Genomic DNA, 21828 nt, shown 5'->3' on the forward strand with positions numbered 1-21828 from the left:
TCAACACTTTTAGGCTAATTTTCTGTTTTAGCTCAAGTTTTAAAAAAACCTGCTTTTATTCACATTAAAAACAAACTGCTTGATATGTACACAATAATTAGATGATGAATTAAGATGTAATTATTCCTATAAGTAGGATGTGGATGCACTGGAGCAAACACCAGCAAGTGCTGTATCCACTTTAGGGATCCAATTTATGTGGTTAACAAAACTTTCAACAAATTCATTTCATCCTCACAACAATTATACAATGGGGGGATCAACTTAATCTTCATTTTACAACTTGGGAAACTGAAGAACAAAAATATCCCATAACTTATATAAAGTAGCATGCCAATAGTGGCACAGCATGGATCTGAACATTCTTGCTTCAGTAGCAGGATTTTTCTAACCTCAATAGACACACAATTCAGTTAGCAATCTTATTAAATTCAGATTCGGACTCAGTACTTCTGGTTAGGAGAAAACAACATTTTGAGTTTTAACAATCACACCTGTGATACAGATGTTCCTAGTCTGTAGATCACCCTTTAATTAGCAAAGTTCTAATCTACACTGGACAATAGTGAAAGATATGGCAACCATCAGAAACACAGTTTATCCTCAGAATATTACTCTTATGTGCAAATTGCCAACTTCTGATTTAGAACTTATGCTACTTCTTTTTCTTTCTTATAAATTTAACAAAATTTGCAAGTATTATAGTATTTACAAGTATTGTAGTAGCTGATTTCAGGTTTTGCTAGTCAACATATGATTAATATAAACTTGAAACTGTAATATCTACCCCCCAATAAGGCCTTCCCTCATCCAAAAATGATTTACAATTACTCTTGAATATCTTCTTTAACACATATTCAGTCCAAACCCATTAATATTTAGGAGTACATGTTTGTACCCTCTATACAGGAAAAGAAATTCAAGGTTAAATTAGAAATCCAGCCCCTTTCTAAACTTATACTGTTTAAACAAGTGCTGACTGTAAGTGGAAAAGGAAGCACATCCTTTGATAAATAGAACATAAATGTCAACACATTACTAAATAACTCTCATCCATAACTTTCTGTAAAACAAAGAGATGTTCATAATAATTTCCCTTCACGCTCACTGGTGAATTCATTTTTATACCCTAATCTAAAATATAGAATGTAAAAAGTATAAACGTAAACCAAAAAACATATATTATTTCTCTGTGTTTAAAATGCATTGGCCCACAGGCCTTCAATACTTAAAACCTAGAATACCATCAAATCATTAGAAATTAAATCTTTATCAAACTTTTTTTACTAAAAGAAAAAGAAATATACCTATTGACATATAATCAAACACTTTTAAAGTCATGCATTTAATTTGACAATGATATCTACCCAAAGGCCACCCTGGATGTGTATATTAGACCTAATTATGTAACTAAAGAATAACTTATTAATTAAAACAAAAGATGGGATTTAAGACAAGTCTCCCTAGTACAAGTAATTCTGGTTTTCCTATATCTCATTCAACATTTTCCTGAATGTATCCAGATACACTTAACATTTCTTCCCTGAGGGATAATTAACACTGTCACATACTTTGACAAGTTTATACATACATACATACATACACACACACATACACACACACACACACACACACACACACACACACACACCATACCAAAAGCCATAATTAAATAATTGCACGTGGAAGTAGCAAGCATAAGGTTTCAAAGGTCTCATGCAATATTAACCCACAAATTCTAAATGTACTTAAGATTGTGGAATCCCATTTTTAATTACAACATAAATTAACAAATCTAAATAATACAACTACCATAAAGCTAAAATTCTCATTTATGCAGCTATGAGTTAAAAGAAATATAATACCACAATCTATTGCATTTTCTGGCATGAAAGCAAAAACACAATACAAATTTAGGCTTTTCTATCAAAATTACAAGAACTAACCTTCTACCCAGAAGAATCCAAAGACAACAAAAGCATCTGCATTATTTTACATATGAGGTATATGGAAAAAAGTCTCTCCCCAAAGTAGTAAGAAACAACTTCTAATTTCCTAAGAAACTTGTATTTTACATTTGTTTTCTTCCTGAATCACTTACACAGCCACAAAGAAACTCAGATATTAAAGAACTAGAGAAGTTAAAAGATGTCCTTTTCAATAGCCAACAGTCACCAAAGACTGTGACAAAAGAAAATAGATATAAGTATTCCATGTTACTATGCACAAGCAAGCCCAAAGTTTTACTGCTTCACTAGTTAAATCACTAAATGTTAAGCATTATTTCATGAACTTAAATGAAATCTGGTATAAAAAGAGAAAAAATATGTGATAAGTGAAACTTACTTTCTATTTCACAGAAATATTATTATTATTTTAGATTATTTTACTCCATCTAAAATAATCCTGTGACCTTGTGGAAACAGTCCCGGGTTAAACACTTAAAGTACATTCCTTTACCAAATGTACCAGTACATTACTGCTCTGAAAGCATTCAATATGTCTACTATGTTCTCTAGATGTATATTCATACACTGGTTTAAGCCATTTGCAGAAAATCAACAGAAACACTTAAAAACGTTTGACCTGACATGCAACTTTAAGACATGTGAGTTTTAAATTGACAGATCTTTACATCTTTCATAATGGAAATTATCAGAATATACTCTGAAAGTTAAGTGATTCTTCCACAGAGCAAATTTAATTTGACCTCCTAAATGGTACATATTTGACACACCATTTAGAAGGCTAAAAGAAATACTGATTTACTTCTTCTCTAAAGCAATACTGTTTCACAAAATTATAATGCAAGTTACACACGTAATTTTGAATTTTCTAATAACTATGCTAAAATGATAAAAAATAAAATTTTTAAAACACTTACTAAACATGCCAAATATTATTTCAAGATGTAACAAATATCTTTAAAATATTTATTCTTTTACAAATTGTAGTAAGTTTTCAAAATCCAGTATGCCTTTCACACTTTCAGCATATCACATTTTCAACTATCCACAACAACCTGGTCCATAGTCAGAATGTGGCTAGTGGCTACACTATTGAGCAGTATACTTTTTAAGTAATATTTTGAGATCTGACATACCACTCTGTTTATAATTAGTTCACATTCATGTCTGCTTTTTAAACTGAAATGGTTGCGACTACAAATATAAGCAAAACTGTTAATTCATTGGATAAATCAGGATCAGATCCCCCTTATCTGGGGATCTTGTTAACACACACAATAAGTAGCAAATGGATTATTCCTTATTATGTCTCAAGTAGACTTCAGAGATGGTGCTGATCAACATGAGCAAACACAATTTGTAGCAAAAACACAGGTTAAACACCAAAACATTTTTATATCAAATCATAACACTGCCTTAATTCTAGCATCCCTTCCCCTCTCATTCTTGAGCACATACTTCCATGCAATTTATTTATAATATTGCTCTCTAAATTTGATAAATTTTGTCAACCATACAGTCACCATTCAAAAATAAACAGAACGCTATATAAGACACAAATGAAAAAAAAAAAAATCAACCAGCTACTTTTAATACAATTTGTCAACCAATCTTAAATTCTGAGTTCCACTGAATTTGATTCTTCTCACAATTCCAATTAATTTACTGCTAAGAATTTTCCCAAGTCATTAGGATATTTGCTTAAAATGTAAATAATTCCAACTATGTGTTTTCTAGAAAATAACAACTACAACCATAGCTTAGCACATAAAATTTGTCCTTTAGGCAAGTTACTGAATAAATCAAACAGAAACAACTATACTCCTGTTTAATGCTTTTACATTTTGTAACACCATATTCAACAATTTCTAAATTTGGAAAATCAGTTCAGATTGCACACAAGCACTAACTTGAAAACTTAAAACCTTACAGGTTTCTACAAAATACTTGTGAATAAATGTATTCCACAGAAAAACAACAGAAAAATCAACACCACTCAAATCTCAGCAAGAAGCACAAGATCAGTACATTCATAAGTACAGAATATATGATACATGCTAAAGAGTATTTTTCTCCTAATTTAATTTAATTCACCTAGGCAATTTTTGTTTAAAGCACTTGCAAAGCTTTAAGGAAGCAAACATAGCTAGCTAGCCTCCTCTGCTGCACATACATACAAGGATAATACATTCATCTCCTGATATCGTTCCACAATTTAGAAATCAAAATAACAAAATTTGTTTCTTACCTGCAGTTAGGAGAGGATTCGGGGTTATTTCAGCTAGCTCCTTCTGAATTCTGTTAGTGAAATAGGAACAGACAAAAAGGATTTGAGACAGTCTACAGAATAACCAGAAAATCAGAATGCCCTCTACCATCATGCAGGTAAATGCATGGCTGGTTTTGCCTTCAGTAATGCTAACATGGCTGCTTCCTCTTTGTTCTCAGAGGTATAACCCAAACTCCTTAACAGAAAATTTCGGCTTTTTTCTCACTTGCTACTGTAAATAGGTAAGTCATTTACACCTGAGTTGAGAAAGTCCTCCACTACTACTCAACAGAAGGATATAAAATCTATTTTAAAACTCTTTTTACCAAAGAAATTCTCTTTTGAAGCTTATATGCAAATGAGACAAAATGGAAGGAGGAAAAGCACTTGAATATTTTTGACAATGACTTCAATCCACTTTTACTGTGGTAAAAATTAGAAAGCTATTGCAAGAGCACATTAATAGTTTTGTCAATATTTTATCTGTTTAAAAAAAGTTTAAAATTTACAAATACCTTTACCAATGAAAAACTTCCAAGGACTATTTTAGCAAGCTTATTTAACCATTTCTTTTCTCTGATCTTAGGTACAGCACGTAAATTTAAATTTCATACTCTTGGAGGAAAGAGGGCCTTGAGGTAAGGGGAAAAAGAGCATTTCTCTGATTTTCTTGAAATTTAAAATGTTTTCAAAAGTTGTTTATTATTCTCTCCACAAGATTACAACACACTGAGAAGAATTTTAAATTATTTCAAAGACTGCTGCTATTCAATATAATATTCTCAAGTTCATTAGTGTTTGATTAATGGTGCAATGATGGTGAAAATGTATAGAAAAATAAGAACATGAATAAAATGCAATAATTGATCAGTTTTTATATTTTCTTTTTCTTTTAGTTGTGATCAATAAAAAACAACAAAACATCAACATTAGGTAATGCTATAGGTACATTTTGTTTGATACAAGAGTTCTACTCAATACAACCACTATCACTGATGGAGTCCCATTGATGGATTTTTTTTGCCATCATAGAAAATAAAAGTCAGCAGGAAACAAATAATCTTTCACTTACAACCAACAAAATGTTTTTTCCTGCTGTTGATTTTCACTACTATGTCAAGAGCATCCACGAGTTTTAAAGATGTGCAAAGTTTTAACAGCAAAGTGACACCTGAGATTGTTAATGGCTACTTTTCAGTTTTATTTGTTCTCACAAGAACAAGGAGGGATAACTATAACTACAAAAAAATCATACCTATTATGAAGGATTTAAAGACTGGTTTGTAAAACTAAGCAAATTTAAAATCTGCTTTCAAAAAAAAAGCCAAGGCCTGACATTCAACATTTTTTAGCAAATATAAACTTTTTTCATCATTTCCTTTCATGAAAAGTGACACATTTCCTTTTATGAAGCTGCCACCACAGATGCCTGGACTGACACCCACCCACGTGGACACATGCTAATTTCACTCAAGAGTATAACTCACAACAGGCATCCCCAATGTACCATCTAATTCAGTTTCACAAATTTTCCTTGCCAACTCTAACTTAAACTGTCGGAATGAGAATCAGTCTCTAGGACTCTTCCTGAAATTACCAAAGTACAGAATAAGTTTGCTTAGAAGCATAATTTTAGTGAGGACGTTTTCATGTTCCCTAAAGGATGACAATTCATTCAAGTACAAATAAAATTGGTCATGAAGTATTTCTGGAGTATTGTTCTTGATGTAAAAATAAAAGCATCCAATTGCTTGGAAGACAACCTGACAATGTTACCTTTTAGCACTAGTGGATAACTTAGCAGTGGTTTTGCTAGAGAGTTTGGTGCTCTTCTTCTGCTGGGTAGCAGAAGGTTCTTTCTTCATGATCTTCAGGCTCTGGAGCAGCAGGGTCTTGCTGGTCCGAATCTGAACTGCCACTGATGGTGCTGGGGCTGTCATCATTGGATATTTGCTTATCACTGGCCATTTGATGAAGTTATCACTTGGAAAACTTTTTTAAAGAGAAAAGAGGAGAGGGAAGAAATGTTAATCTAAGAAATCAATCAACAGCTTTTCCTTATCTTAATATCATTCCCAAATTGTATCTCTATAAAAAGGCTCCAAAAGTGTTCACATTTATTGTATGAAAATATTACTGGGGATAGGATGAATCTTACAATGCCAGCTCTCAGGGACTGTCTGAAATCACCCACTCACATTTTTTTTCCATTCCTTGGATAATCTATCAATTGTCTACTTTCTCAGAAGGCATGAAAAAGATTTGCCAGGGAACTTAAGGCAAGGAGTATTAACAACATAACTGTAAATAACAGATTTTTATGAAAAATGTTAAAAAGTCACTACACGTCTAAATATTCACAGACTGACATGGGTCAGAGCTACCAAATTCCCTTTCCCAGAGGAAACATACCCTGTTAATAGCTCATATGCTTATTTAAGGTGAACATTCCTCTTCTATGCACGTAAAACCTTTAAAAACAACACTGGGAAATTTAAAATTCAACTAACAAGCTGCTCTAGCCTTTCCACGGCCAGCAGTGAAGATTCATCCAGTCGCCATCATAGGAAAAGCAGAATCCAACCTGCACTTTCGGCAAAGCTCCCCACATCACCAAGGTTCCTTGCTCAATCTTTACATCACGGGGGACATTTTATCCAAAATTAGCGAAAAGAAGGGTAAAAGCCCAAGGAAAAACAAGAAAGCCCCAAGAACTGCAACAAATGTCCACGCCCTCATAGGCCAACTGCTGCTGCTGCTGGCCTCCACGCAGCTCCGCGGCCCTTTGTGGGGAGGGCCACCCACGGACAGCGCAGCGCCCCAACCGCCAAACAATAGGAGCAGCCAAAAGGCCCTGCAGCTCGTGGACACCGGTGGCGCAGACGCCCAGCGTGAACGTAGCTGCCGCCGCCGCCACCCTAACTGCCCACCCCCCAGGACCCCAGCCCCGCCGCCCTACCTTGCCACCTGAAGGAAGCTGCTGCCGCCCCTACTGCCCCCACGCGGACCCCAGGCCCGCCGCCTTACCTCCTGGCGGGAATGAAGCTGCCGTCGCCACAGCCCAGGCTGAAGCCCACGAGGACATCATCCCCGCTGCCCTACTTCCTGGCGGGAACAAAGCTGCCACCGCCGCTACCGCAGCCCTAGCTGCCCCCAAATCCGACCGCAGCGCCGCCACCTTACCTAGCGGCAGAAACGAAGCCGCCACAGTGGCCGCTGCTGCCAACCTGGCCGCCCCCCCCACGCCGACCGCCACGCCGACCGCCACGCCGACCGCCACGCCAACCCCCATGCCGCCTTACCTTGCAGCCAGAAGGAAGCAGCCACTGCCACCCAAGCTGACGCCCACAGGAGCCCAGACCCGCCACCTTACCTCGCGGCGGGAATGAAGCTGCCGCAGCCATTGCCCCGGCTGAAGCCCACGCGGACACCATCCCCGCTGCCCTACTTCCTGGCGGGAACGAAGCTGCCACTGCCGCTACCGCAGCCCTAGATGCCCCCAAAGCCGACCTCAGCGCCGCCACCTTACCTAGTGGCAGAAACGAAGCCTCCACAGTCGCCCTGCTGCCAACCTGGCTGCCCCCCCACGCTGTCCCCCACGCTGTCCCCCACGCCGACCCCCATGCCGCCTCACCTCGCGGCCAGAAGGAAGCAGCCGCTGCCACCCAGGCTGACGCCCACAGGAGCCCAGACCCGCTGCCTTACCTAGAGGCCAGAAGGAAGCTGCCGCTGCCCCTTCTGTCGCCTATGCAGACCCCAGCCTCCTGCCTTACCTCGCCGCCTGAAGGAAGCCGCCGCCCCCCTCCACTGCCCCCACGCAGACTCCGGCCCCGCTTACATTGTGGTGGGAAGGAAGCTGCCTCCGCAGGGCTGCCCCCCACGTGGACCCCAGCCCCAATGCCTCACCAGGTGGCCAGAATGAAGCTGCAGCCGCCGCCCTGGCTGACGCCCACCGGACCCCAGCCTCCTGCCTTACCTCGCCGTCTGAAGGAAGCCACCGCTGCCTCCCTCCACTGCCCCCACGTGACTCCAGCCCCCGCTTACATTGCTGTGGGAAGGAAGCTGCCTCCGCCATGCCCCGGCTGCCCCCCACGCGGACCCCAGCCTCGCTACCTTACCTCACCGCTTGAAGGAGGCTGCCGCCACTGCCCAGGCTGCCCCTTACAAGGACCTCAGCCTTCCGCCTTACCTTGCCACGTGAACTACGCTGCTGCAGTCACCTTCGCCGTCGTCGTCGCCGCTCCAGCTGCCCTCTAAGCGTACCCCAGCCCTGCTTCCTTACCTCACCGAGTGAGTAGTTTTGCTTGTTGTGTATAACTACCCCACAATAGACTTTTGTTATTTAAGAGGGCTACAGGAAATCTTTGTCTGTTCTTATATTTAGGAATACAATGACAAGGAAAGTGAGTTTCTGCATGGATGCACTCATAGCTATGTGAATTGAGTGCTTGACCCTCCACATTCATTCGCTGACTGCAGAACCATGTCCTGGGCACCTGACAGAAAATAGGTGCAATATGTATCTCAGCAAAGCTAAATCCATCACCCATCACAGACTACCCCAACTTCTGAGAAAGTGTGGGAATCAGTAATCTTTATATTCTAAGGGTCTCCCTATCATAGGTAACATATAAATATATATGTGGTATCATTAATTCTAACATGTGACTTTTACCATCTCTAAAATCAAAATGTACCATCCAATAAATGATGTTTTCAATCACTCTTAGACAGGCAGCAATTGTGATGCAATTATCATTGCTTGGGACTGCATGAACTTGTCCATTGCTCTTTATATTGTGGTGTACGATAAAAATCCAAGAACAAATAAGTTTAAGAAAATTATTTCAATAAACATAAAATAAAAATTCTAAGTAACAAAAAATATTATTACAATTTAATTGGTAATGATTTTTCATTTATAATGACACATAAAATGTTGCATCTTTGAATTAACTCTTTAACTTGATATTATAATTTATGCCATTGTTTAGCTGACAACAATTTTTCTTAGAGGCAAAATAATGATTATATTATAATCAAACTTTCAATCTCATGTCATGGCAAAAGCACATACTAATTTTTAAGACTACTCATTTATCAATTTGTTGACTATGTTAAAGAACTCAGAATTATTGATATAGTTAAATGCATTTATCTATTAAGCTAGGCAGTAGACATTACAAAATGTTTATACTAGATCTGGAAAGATGATTATAGCTAATAGTTCTTAAGCACTTACCATATGCCAAGCACTATTCTCAGTTCTGTACATGTCCTAGGACTTAATCCTTTTGCAGCACTATAGGGTTAATATTATAACCATCCCCATTCATTTTATATATTAAGAAACTGAGGCACGAGAGGCCAAAAATTATCCAAAGATACATAATAAGTGTGGAGACAGGATGTACGTTAAGATTGTCTGACTGCAGGAACTCTGTTCACTTAGACACTATAGTCACAAATGTTTGTCCCTGCCCTTAAGCAACTAAGTCTAACAGAAGAAAAAATATACCAATTAAGTTTAAGGGTAATGTCATAATGGAGTTAGATATAAAGTTCAAGAGATGTGCAGGAGAAGGATCATGTAAGTTCGTTTGTCACAACATATTTGTGTATCATTATCTAATAAATGTCTGTCTTATTAATAAATCTATAAGCTCATCAAGAGGCAGGGACTTTGTTGGCTCCTTGTTTGATCAGCTGTTGACCTAGTGCATAGCACTTAATTGTTTTCATTTTTGCCTCACGGAGTAAGGAAGGCTAAAGAGAAGCAATATTTGAGTAGACACTCAATGAATATGCTGTATGATTTTTGTAAATTTAACAATATGTTTCAAACCTGTACAGTAAGCAACATGTTGGCTCTGCAATTCCAATGCTCATAATTCATCCTAGAAACTATATGTAGTGCTGAGAATCGAACCTAGTGCCTCACACAGGCTAGGCAAATGCTTTACCACTGAGCTCAGTGGTAAAGCCCCCTCATCCTAAGGAAATAATAAAAATTAAGGCACTTTGTCCCAGTTGCTATTAAGGCTACGTTTGTTAATGTAGTAGTACATAGAATAATGTACCTTTTGCCATGAATAGATAGATGTCTGAGAGTTTGAGAAAGAAGGCTGATTCAAATAGCTTTTGAATTAGCTTCATATTTTAGTGTACATGTTATATCTCTTCTTCTAATAATTCCATAGATAATGGAGATTAAGTTATGCTGCCAAATATATTAGGGGAGATTAAGTTATGCTGTCAAATATATGAGGCATTTCATGCACTAAAAAAATAAAGCCAAACCATTATCTCATTATAACTCTGCTCCTAAAATTATCCTATTTGTTTATGGAATTCTGTAACAAATTTATGTTGAATCATTGCACCTGAAAATCTCATAGTACTAGTGACTTGGGGAAAGGGATTGGGAGTATGCAGTAATAAGGTTTGAAATTTATAACTTGCCATCTTAGGCAATAAACCTAGCCAAGTTTCTTAAAAGATAATTTGAGACACTAATAAAACTTCTGCCAAAATAATCTTTTGTGGAGCCAAAATAACTATAGGTATGATAAACTGGCCCTAATACATGAACTTATGAAACAAACGGACTATCTGTAGTTCTGATATTGTTGTTTGCTTGAAAAGTATGCAGGGGAGAAAGCAATATTTTGTATAGCAAGTGGCAGAAATGCAGACAGGCTTCCAAATGATAATAATTTCTATTCATATAGAATTGTATAATTTCTAAAGATTCTTCACAAGAAAATTTTTATTTGGTTTCTATGGTTATTTAAAGAAGTCACTTCACTTTTTGGTAATGTTATTTCTTTTTTTCTTTTCTTTTACTTTTTCTTTTTTCTTTTTTTCAATGCTGGAGACTCAATTCCATGGCCTAATGCATGCTAGGTAAGTGCTGTACCACTGATGCACACATCACAAGCCTGATAATACTCTTTCTTAAATAAATTTTTTATAGCTCCAACAGTGTGATAATAAGGTAATTTGAGAGAGAATTCATGATTGGTTGATGAGAAATGATCACCATGCTGTCAGGAAATATAAGGTAAGTCACTACGATGTTTATATCTGAAATTTTTGTTGTTTCTAATTAGCATATTTATCTCTGCTTCAGATTCTACATCATTATCCTTCAAAACTCCACTTTACATATATTCTTAATGTTATATCCTCTAAATAGACAATGGGAAACCACAATAGTAAACACTGCATAAGAGGAAAATTTGACCTCTTAAAAGGAAAGAGTAGTTTACTGAGACTTGATGTGAACAAATGAATATTCATTCAAATAAATATCTGTTACTTTTACAAGCCATTGCAGTAAATCAGTTTTAAGAGGCTATACAGAGATGAATATCATATCATCCTCCCTCACCCCAAATCAATCTCTTATATTGGAATCTCTTTGTTTGGATTTCATATAACACATACTACATTAAAATACACTGTAGTTATTTAGCTCAGGCAACACAGAGCCTGTGCATATGCTTCTGATATCAGTCCCTAATGGCTGTTTGTAATTATTTGGTATTTGCAACACACAACTTCGGTGAGTTTATTAAGTTTTATGGTTGTTAATGCTGCAACGTTGATCCTCATTTGCAGAGGCTTTTTAGTAAGCAGGTACATGTTCTTGTAGCAAATTGAATACCTGTGCACACACATATACATGTATATATATGCAAACATATACACACACACACACACACACACACACATTCACACACACATATATACGAGAGGAAAGAGTTGCTTTGCTAGAGTGATTACATCAGATTTAGTTGTTAATTCAAACATTATTTATATTGGACTAGGCACGGATTGCCAGGTGATGCTTGGAATTTTCCTCAAACAACAACCTTACATGACTATTATTTGAATATGCTAACATAGTTAATGTACAAATATAATTTCTTAGTATCTTATGTTCTTTACAAGAATTAAGAAATTTCATAATTCTACAAACTATTCTTCAACCTACATTATGGATGTTTTGTGAGATAGGTAGATAGAGTAAGACATTAGCCTTTGGAGATTAAGTTCAACCTTTATCCTTTCTTGCCTTATCAGACTTCAAGTAATGCAGAGGAAATTTCCATGCCTCTAATGATTTCTTGATCTTTCTGGCAACCAGCTCCCATCTTGTAGGCATGTAGAGGTAGCATTCAGTCACCAGTCCTTATGAGCATAGAGAAGGCACTTAGACCACTGGAGATTTCAAAGATTGTTGGAGCAATGTGTCAAGAACCAGGTACAAATACCAAATATTTAATTTTTATTGTACCACAGAAAGACATTGCTAGCATTTTTTAAAGTTTTGCTGCCTATCATACATCTTTTGTCCCTGTTTTCCTTTTATACTGTCTTCTTTTATATTTTATTGATTTTTTATAGTGATATGCTTTGATTTCTCTTTCTTTTCCATATATTTAATGTGATTTCACTCAGTCTTACTTAAAATATTGTATAGTTATAACAGTCTTCTTCAAACTAATAAAAACTAAATTGCATATAAAAACCACATTATTAATCTTTTCCATGGACTTTATATTATTAACATCACAATTTATATTATTTTGTTTTGTGTAGCCAAGAACATATCTTATACTATTGTTTTAAGACTTATGTCTTTAACTTTTATACTAGAATTTAACAGCAATTGCCACAGTACTGTTACAATGATATATTATTCTGAATTTATCTGTGCATTTACCTTCAATAGAAAGTTTTATACTTACCTATGCATTGATGCTGCTATTTAGCTTTGGTTTGTTTCAACTTGAAGAAATCTGTTTAACATTTCTTGTAAGACTGGTCTTGTAATGATAGACAGTTCTTCAACTTTAAAGGAAAATTTTGTCAGATAATACATTCTTGGTTATTGCTTTTTGAAAATGTTTCTGCATTTTGAAAATGTTCCACTGCCCTTTTGTCTGTAAAGTTTCTGCTGAGACAGCCATTGACTATCTCGGGGAAATTCCCTGTATGTGATATGTCACTTTTCACTGGCTGCTCTCACAGTTCTCTTTGTGTCTGACTTTTCACATTTCAATTATAATTTCTCTCAATGTGGAATTCTTTGGGTTCATCTTATTTAGATTTCTTTGGATTTCATAAGTTTAGTTGTTCCTTTTTTAAAAAAAAAATCAAAAGTTTTTTTTCCCCATTATTTCTTTGAGTAAGTTTTTGGGTCTGTCTTTTCCTTCTTGGACATTCATTATATATACTGGTCTACTCAATGTTGTATTCATCAAGCTTCCTTCATTCTTTTTCACGTTTTTTCTTTTTATCCAATTAACTGGGTAACTTCAAATGACCTGTCTTCAAATTCAGTGATTCTTCAGCTTGATCTAGTATGATGTTTTGATGCAGATTGAATTTCTTTGGTGAATTTTTCAATGTAGTTACTGTTTTCTTTAAGGTCTAGACTTCTTTTAGCTCACATGTACCTTTGCTAAAATTTTCATTTTCTTTATTCATTTTTTCCAAGTTAATTTTGAATACTTTGCCAGGTAATTCATATATTATGTGTCAGTAAAATTGGGGTCTTGAAGTTTCATCTTGTTCCTTTTGGAGAGGCATGTGTTCTTATTTGTTCATTTTCCTTGTCTCTTAGAGTTAATACCTGCACATTAGAAAAAGCAACCATCTTTTCCAGTCTTCATAAATAGGAGTTTTATAGAGCAAGACTCTCAGTAGGACGCCCTGCCAGGGACCTTTCAGACTCTCTGGGTATGTGTCTTTGCTGGATTTAGTTGTGTAAATTCCTAGTTAGGGAAGTTCTTTTTATCTTTTTTTTGCATTTATTTATTTATTTATTTCCTTCATGAATTCACAATCTTCTGCTGCTTCTGGTTTCTGTCTGTGGTATCACTGGTTTTCTGGTGCAGCAGCACACCTGGACTCTTTTGAGGTCTCAGAGGCACACAGACATCTAGATTATACCAGATCTCATTCATGCTCTGAAAACAGTGAGACTGAAGCCAATTCTGAATGTTTGGTATATTTTTCTTTCTTCTCTCTTCATTGCAGAGATGAGCCAGGCTCTGAGATTCTCATTGATTATTTTGTGCTGAGCCAGGAGAGGGTAGAAGATGACTGCATAGTAGTCCAAACTTTGCCTTTATTCTCAGTTACCCTTGTGTATATAGAATATGCCTGGTCTCACCAGTGCTCTTAGACAGATGAGATAAAGTCAGTCCCTCAGACAGCCTCTGAAAATGCTGGAACATTGCATGCTTGATCCAGCTATTTCCTTGCAGGGAAAAACTGAGATTTGGTGATTTCTTTACCCACTTTATTGAACAACAAAGACAGGATATGTATGATAAATCCTTACTTGATAGTCCAAACTGCCACCTTTTCCCCCAGTGTGTCAGGTATCTGGGGGATACCATCAGTGCTTTAAGACAAACAAGACAGAAGCCAGTCTCTCTGGCAGCCCCTGAAAAAGTTGGAAACTTATATATACAGTCTAATTCTTTTCCGCCTCAGTGATTGGAATTTGGTGGTTTCCATCTGCTTACTTTTCAGTTCTATGAAGTTGAGGGACTGTGGCAGGTGCATACTTGCTAGTCTAAATTACCATCTTTGTTCTCAGTGTCTCCTACATGTCCACAGCATGCCAGCTTCTCACTTGCTTCAAGATAGGTGAGAAGGAATCAGACTCTTGGGTAGAATTCAGTCCCTGGAAAATTTAGAATGTTGGACACGCAGTGCATCTCTTTCCCTCCCATGAGGAACCTGGGATTTGGGGGTTTCAGCAGTGAACTCTGCGCTGAGCCTTGGGAAGGGCTACAGAGCATACTTGCTTAATAGATATTCTCCACATTTTTCTTTTTGTTTTCAGGGACTCTCACCCAGGGTCCCTTCCTGTTAGGACTCACATTCATGCCAGAAGTGAAATACCCAAGGGTTACCCTTGGGTAGCCCTCGGGAAAGTCAGAAAATTGGATTTGGACGTACAGTTCAGACCCACCCTTTCCTCCTCAGGAAGAAGCTGGTGCTGCAATTTCCTAGTGATACTCTGACACTGTGCTGGGAAGGACTTATGTTGTTAGGGTTTCATGGGTTTTGCTACCAGTTTCAATGTGGCTAGTTTTGTGCTGCTCATATAATAGGGTTCTTCATTTTTCACAAAGGGATTTGATCTGTGTTTCTTTGAATCTGTGTGTCCAAGAGGGAAGGAAAGGCCAAAGCTTCTCATACCATTTCTCTGAGGTCACCTCCCACTTTTTCTTTCTGCTTGGCTTCCTTTGCTTTCCTTCTGCCTTCTCCATGCAGAGCTGTGTTTCCTCCCAACACTGACATGTTGTTGGACTAGTTTGCCTAGCTTATTGCATCCAGCATAATCAAATCTCATGTAGATCTGTCACAGGCTCATATTCATGTACATGTTTATAAATACTCATCTATCTGAATTTGGCAGTATTTACAAATATACTTTTCTGCATTTCCTGACTCAATAACACATTGTGGGAATTTTTTTGAGTTATCAAGTATGGTTCTATCGTATAGTGGCTACGTAACATTCCATTATGAAAGTGCACCATTATTTGCTTCTTTTTTCTACTGAAGGTAATTACCATATCTCTACTTTTCCCCAGTACAAATATTTGCATAAGTGTTTGCAGATACTGAGGCTTTTATTTTGATGGGAATTTTCAGGAGTGGAATTTCTTAGCCAAAAGGTTTTCCACCACTCCACTTTCCTAATATCCTCCTTTACTGTATTTGCAGGGAAATCTGTTATTCTCCTGTTCACATCCTCAAATAGTCCTTGTGATCTCCTGAACTCGAGGAGTTATTTGGCTGAACACCTCTAGAGAGGATTCAGTGGCCATCAGTTTCTAATTTCAAACACGGAACAGAGAAGGGCTATTGCTGACAAGTCAGTTTCTACATTGGGCAGGGGCTCTTGTCCTTGTTCTTACTGATGGGAAACTCAAGCTGAGCCTGTGCCTGCCTGGTCATCCAGTTAGAGCCATCACAGCAGGTGAGACATTACAGGTGCCTTTGTATACTCATCAGTGTCCTTACTCATAAGTCTAAAAGCAGTCATCTTTGAAATAAATAAAAAATGAATCAATGAGATATTTATAATACCAGTAGAACTAACTATAGATTCTGTTTCTTTTTAAATAAGAAGTTCTAGGTTGCTTGTAGTGAGTCAGCATGCATAAGTCTGTCTACATGAAAGTATGGTTGTCACAGAATTTAAAATGTGACTCTTATCTGAAGTTGAGGGTTGGTAACCAGAGGTAAACTTGAAACACTAGAAGACATTAACCTAATCCTGGGTAGTCTTGAGAAAACAGATGTGTCTCTTTTTAACTGTCTTCCAAACCTACATACTCACTGATTATCAAAATACAAACAGTCTGGGACTTAGAAAAATTTGACTTATGATTTTTATCAGCTTTATAATGCAAAAAACATATACATTTGGTGGAAATCATACTTTGAAATTTTAATGTTGACCTTCTCCTTGCCAGGCAGGTTTATGGCAGATACTCTCTTAGTACTACGCAGCAGCAGCCAGCTTTGTCTCCTAATCAGCTCTGTGATCAGGAGGGGAAACGACCAACACTAACACCCTGTGGTGTTCTGTGAGTTCAGTGTTTTTTTTTTTTTTGGATATAGGCATTTGATAAATTAAATGAGATATTCAGTGCTTTATTATAAAATGGGTTTTATACTATAGGCTAAGGTACGTGTTCTGAGCATGCTTAACTTAGGTGAGGGTAAGTTATAATGTTCTGTAGATAAATTAGGTTTGTTAAACAAATTTTCAACTGTGATATTTTCAACTTATGATGGGTTTATTGGGAGGTAATATCATTGTAATTTGAGGAATTCCTATAATTTAAGTTATATTTCTCCCCCTTATGTCAGAGAAAGTACCTCAGATGGAGGCTACTTGTTTTGGATGCAACCTCCTCTAATTGTAGAGTATGATATCTTTGAACATTGGGGACAATTTTGCATTTGAGCATTAATGAAAATTTAAACTCAACTTGAACCAGGGCAAGTCACTCCATGAATGTTGAATATGGAAGGAATGTCTTGCTTATTGGTATGAAAAGCTGGGAGTAAAAATAATTTTTTTCTTTCCTTTTATAAACCAAAAGTTTTTGACCAACAGCATACTGAGTTCCCTTGTTAACTGAACTGAGGGAACTAATTCAGTCAGTGTTTTGCCTAAATCTTGGTTCATTTAGCATTACAATCTGTATGCAATATTAGCTGGAACTGTTTACAGTTGTTTTCACATGGATACAGGTTACCGTGTGTGTGTGTGCACGCACACACTCATGTGTATATGTATACACACATATTTATATATTTGTGTATATATATGAATATATATATATATATATAAATTGAGCTTTTTTGTTAGCCATCATTATTATAAAACACTTTTTTTCTTTCTTTTTGGGAGCGTGATGCTGTAGACTGTGAACCCAGGGCCTTGCACATGCCAAGCAAGTTCTCTGTACTGAACTACACTTATATCCAGGTTGAATGGCTTTTTAAGCTTCTACACGTTTTGTTTGGCAACTCAGTACACTTGAAAACAAAGCTTTACACGTGTGCGTGTGAACACACACACACACAGAGGGAGAGTTCACACTTTCTAAACATGTCAAACACACCTATTTAGAGCACAGTGTCACCCACTTGTATAAAGAAGATGCCACCAAGATGTTGCTGCTCTAAGATAAAGAGGTCCTTGATCAAGAGATAGGAAAGCCTAAAGATTTACGTCTTTTTAGCATCAAGAATATGGGAAAAAAAGAGACTTTAGGGTTTCATATGTGATGAGTCTGTCTAGGAGTGTGGGGTCTCTCTCAAGTTGACTGCTTTAGATATACTCAGATTAGTGCAGGGGACCTGGGAACTTTGAGGGCATTCCCACCACATCTCCCACCTGGAAGTGGAAATGCGAACACCCTCTGCCCATGGGCAAGATCAGGACTGGGACTTCACTGAGTGAGCCTAAATGATCCAAAGAGGAATATTTAAAAGCAACCTGGTGGACAGGTTTAACTTAGCCAATGGATTCTATGAACAAACTCGGAGCAATCTGCTCACGATCATCATTCTGCTCTGTGGGTCAGCTTTGCATTACTGTAAGGGAACACTTGAGAAAATAAAGAGAGGAAAGGGGTTCATTTTGGTTCACAGTTTTGGAAGTTTTAGTCCATGGTTGGTTGGTGTTGATGCCTTGGGGCTTGTGGAGGGAGAGTACAACATGGCAGAGGTGGTGTGGCTGAGGGAGCTGCTCACTCATGATGGCTGGGAAGCAAATGATGAAGAAGAGGAAGGATCCAGAGACCCCAACTTCTTTTTACGGGAGTGTCCCTCAAGAACTAACCTCCTCCCACTGGGCCTCACCCCTTCAAGGGACTGCCACCTCCCAATCGCACTGTAGGATGGGGACCAAGCCTTCAACACCTGGGTCTTTAGGGCTTACTTGTCATTGGAGCCTGTCCTGTGTGTATTTCTTTCTCCCATAGCACTGCTCATATACCTGTCCCTCCTCACTGTTTGTCCTTAGCATCTGTGTCACTGCAGGAGTAGTGAGTGGCAAAGAATGTGGGTCGCTGGGGCAGGCACAGGGCTCCTAGGAACTCCCTTGAACTCCTGTGTTGCCCTCCAGGATGGACTTACTGTGGTGATCGCTCTCTGTTTCTTTCCCCAGTTGATCTAAGCTCAGAGGGGCTTCAGCAGATGGTGCTCGCTCTCAAATCCCAAATGCAAAAATTATGTGATTCAGTCACGTGGGGCACCATTTTGTGAGTGCACAAATTAATGAGTATTTTAGCATTGGGGGGAAAAATAACAGTACATGGAGTCTGTAAATTGGATTCAAAGTTCCCTCACTGGTAATGAATGAGGAAGTCATCCAGGAAAAATAATACTTAATCTTCCTTGGAGATTATCTGTACTTGTCCCTCTGACAATGACTAGACTCTTAGCAATTATAGGTATAGAGAACAGCCAGCTTTCAAAGAACATTTCCTTCTATCATCATTATTGATGAAAATTGGGCGGGATTTATTTCACCTACTAAAATGCAGAATCTGATGTTGTTTTTATGTGAACATAATCATCCTGTAAAACCTCCAGCATTTTTCTCTATTAGATTTGGCAGATGAGAGGTTGTATAAACTTGTGGCCAAATGAGAGATTCCCCAAACATCTCTTTTGAAACAGAGGGAACAAAGGGCATAACCTGGTGTGTACAGATTACTTCTCCATCATGGTTTGGACTCACGATTGCATCTGTTCTTTATTACGCTGCTGCATTTTAGCCACGGGGCTAGCTCAGCCCTGGAAGGTTCGCTGTGCTGCTCAAGGTCACACTTCCACTTGGGTTTCATGTGGTATCTGACAGCAGGTACAGGTGACTTTCTCTAACAGTCTATGCTGACACCCCCGTGTATCCTGCACATGAAATAGTCACAAAGAACTTCTTGATGACTCATAATGGCAAACTTGATGCTGATGACAATGTACCCATGAAGTGGCCAAGGAAGAATTCCTGAGGGACGCCTTTGGCCAGTGTTCATTATGGAAATCCATGTCCCATGGGCTTGCTTTGATGGCCTGTGTGGTGTCCTTTGAGCCTGTCCTGTGCACATTCAGCGTGTCCTGATTTCTAGCCCCAGAAGGAGTTTTACAGAGGACTTTAGGAAGGGTGCTCCTCACATCTTGCCATAACCAATGATAAGCTGCTAAGACCAACAGAGAGTTTGGCATTGTTGAATCTGCTGGAAACATGAGGGGTATTATCATGATTCTCAATTGGAAGAGGACTTCCGTGACTGAACCAAGTCATTCCCAGAGTACATACGGCCTCTCTTCACCCTGGGTACTTGTCAATATGAAACGCTGATCACAGGGGGTCTTCTCTGTGACCTGGGATCCTTTCTACATGGCTCCAGGGGTCCTTTTGTAGGAAGGAACCCTTTTTTTATATATTTCTTTCTCCCAGATTCATCTTCCATTCTCCAACTTACTATTTAAGAAATACTGAAAATAAGGGCACCCAACATTGGAATACTCAAGGAAGGATGGTTGGACTAATCACATCTGGAGTAAACAAACAACTTCATAACCACAAAAACATTTTTTTATTATATTCTGAAGATTAGCTTAGAGACCTAAATTCCTCACCATTTATTTTTCTATTAATTTCAACCTGTCGGTCACAGCAGCCAAGGATGACTGCTGTGAGATGTGTAAGCAGGAAGGGACTCTCCTCCAGGCAACATCCATCTCATTATGTTGAGTGCATGACCCTCTTCTAACTTGGCCCTTCCACATGGGCCGCTGAGTGGTACCTGCCCCCTCACATCCTGTTCAGGGTCATGTTAGACCCAGCAGAATTTTCTTTCTATTTTTCAGCAACATAATATGAGGCAAAGGCCAAAAAGCTGCAGATTTGTGTACAGTATTTGGAGGGGGCCATAAGCTGCTATTTTGCAGAGCAGAAAGGCGCTTCTGAGCTCTGCAGCCCCCCTATGGCCTCTTGCTGAGAGTCAGCAACCAGTGATCTGCTTCCATACCCTACCGCTTCTGCTGTGAGCAGCAGCCAGCATCTGGCTGTGGAAATCTAAGGGTGTCCCATCTGTATCATCTGCCCTGTATGATACAGAATTCTAATTCTATTGCCTTTTATAGGTAACAGAATCCACAGAAGGGGCCTGAGAAGCAGTATTTTTTTTTTTAATACTGGGACTGAACCCAGAGGGCACTTAACCATTGAGCTATATCCCCAACCCTTTTTATGTTTTTGTTTTAAGACAGAACTTTGCTAAGTTGCTTAGGGACTCACTAAATTGCCCAGGCTGGCCTTGAACTTGTGATCCTCCTACTTCAGCCTCCTAATTTGCTGGAATTACAGGCATGTGTCCCTAGGTCTGAGGAGAAGCAGCCTTAAGGCACACACAGAGCATAAAGGCTAATACTCCTGTCCATGTCCACCTGCCCAGTAAGCGTCGGTCACCAAGATAACATAACCAGTATGATGATGGCCGGTGCATGTCCAGGATGAGCCAGTTGTGGTCACAGATTTAAAAGTGACATGTTCCTGAGACCTAAAATGTTTTCACACCTGCAGAGCTTTAGGATTGTCTCAAAGTTGGAGGTTTATTATTGAGCAGTCTGATCTGACTCCATGCAGGCATCATGAAAAGATCCACATAGGCAGGGATGCTCTTGGGAATAGATCTGCTGTCTGCATGATCAGTAAGTGATTTTTATATAATGTTAAAAAATATCAGACTTAAAAAAGATATAAATTTAGATAAAGCATAAAATAGGATAAAAGACTAGGGGAGCTACAGGGAGGGACACAATTTTAAATAGAGTGGCCAGGGTGAAATGCTCCATGGAAGTGACATTGGAGAAATGAGTGGGAGAGAGGTATACTGCACATGCCCAAAGAAAGAGCATTCCGGAGACAGGAATCTATCCAACATCAGGGACAGAGCCACCATTCTAAACGCCCGGTGAACTGCATCTCCTCTCTGTTGCTCATTTTTCAGTGGCTCCTGAGGCAACTGA

General features: G+C 38.5%; 1 pseudogene across 1 annotated transcript; it reads right to left on the reverse strand.

Moving 5' to 3' along the window:
* Positions 1-4211: 4211 nt before the first annotated feature.
* On the reverse strand, positions 4212-6204 carry LOC308640611 (ubiquitin-conjugating enzyme E2 E3-like; annotated as a pseudogene). The gene is made up of 2 exons: positions 6013-6204; positions 4212-4265 (listed from the first exon to the last, which is right to left on the reverse strand). The product of its transcript is annotated as a ubiquitin-conjugating enzyme E2 E3-like (transcript).
* Between the last annotated feature and the right edge of the window lie 15624 nt (positions 6205-21828).

The sequence above is a fragment of the Spermophilus citellus genome (assembly GCF_964194105.1).
Source record: "Spermophilus citellus genome assembly, contig: SCAFFOLD_55, whole genome shotgun sequence".
Classification (NCBI taxonomy): Eukaryota; Metazoa; Chordata; class Mammalia; order Rodentia; family Sciuridae; genus Spermophilus; species Spermophilus citellus.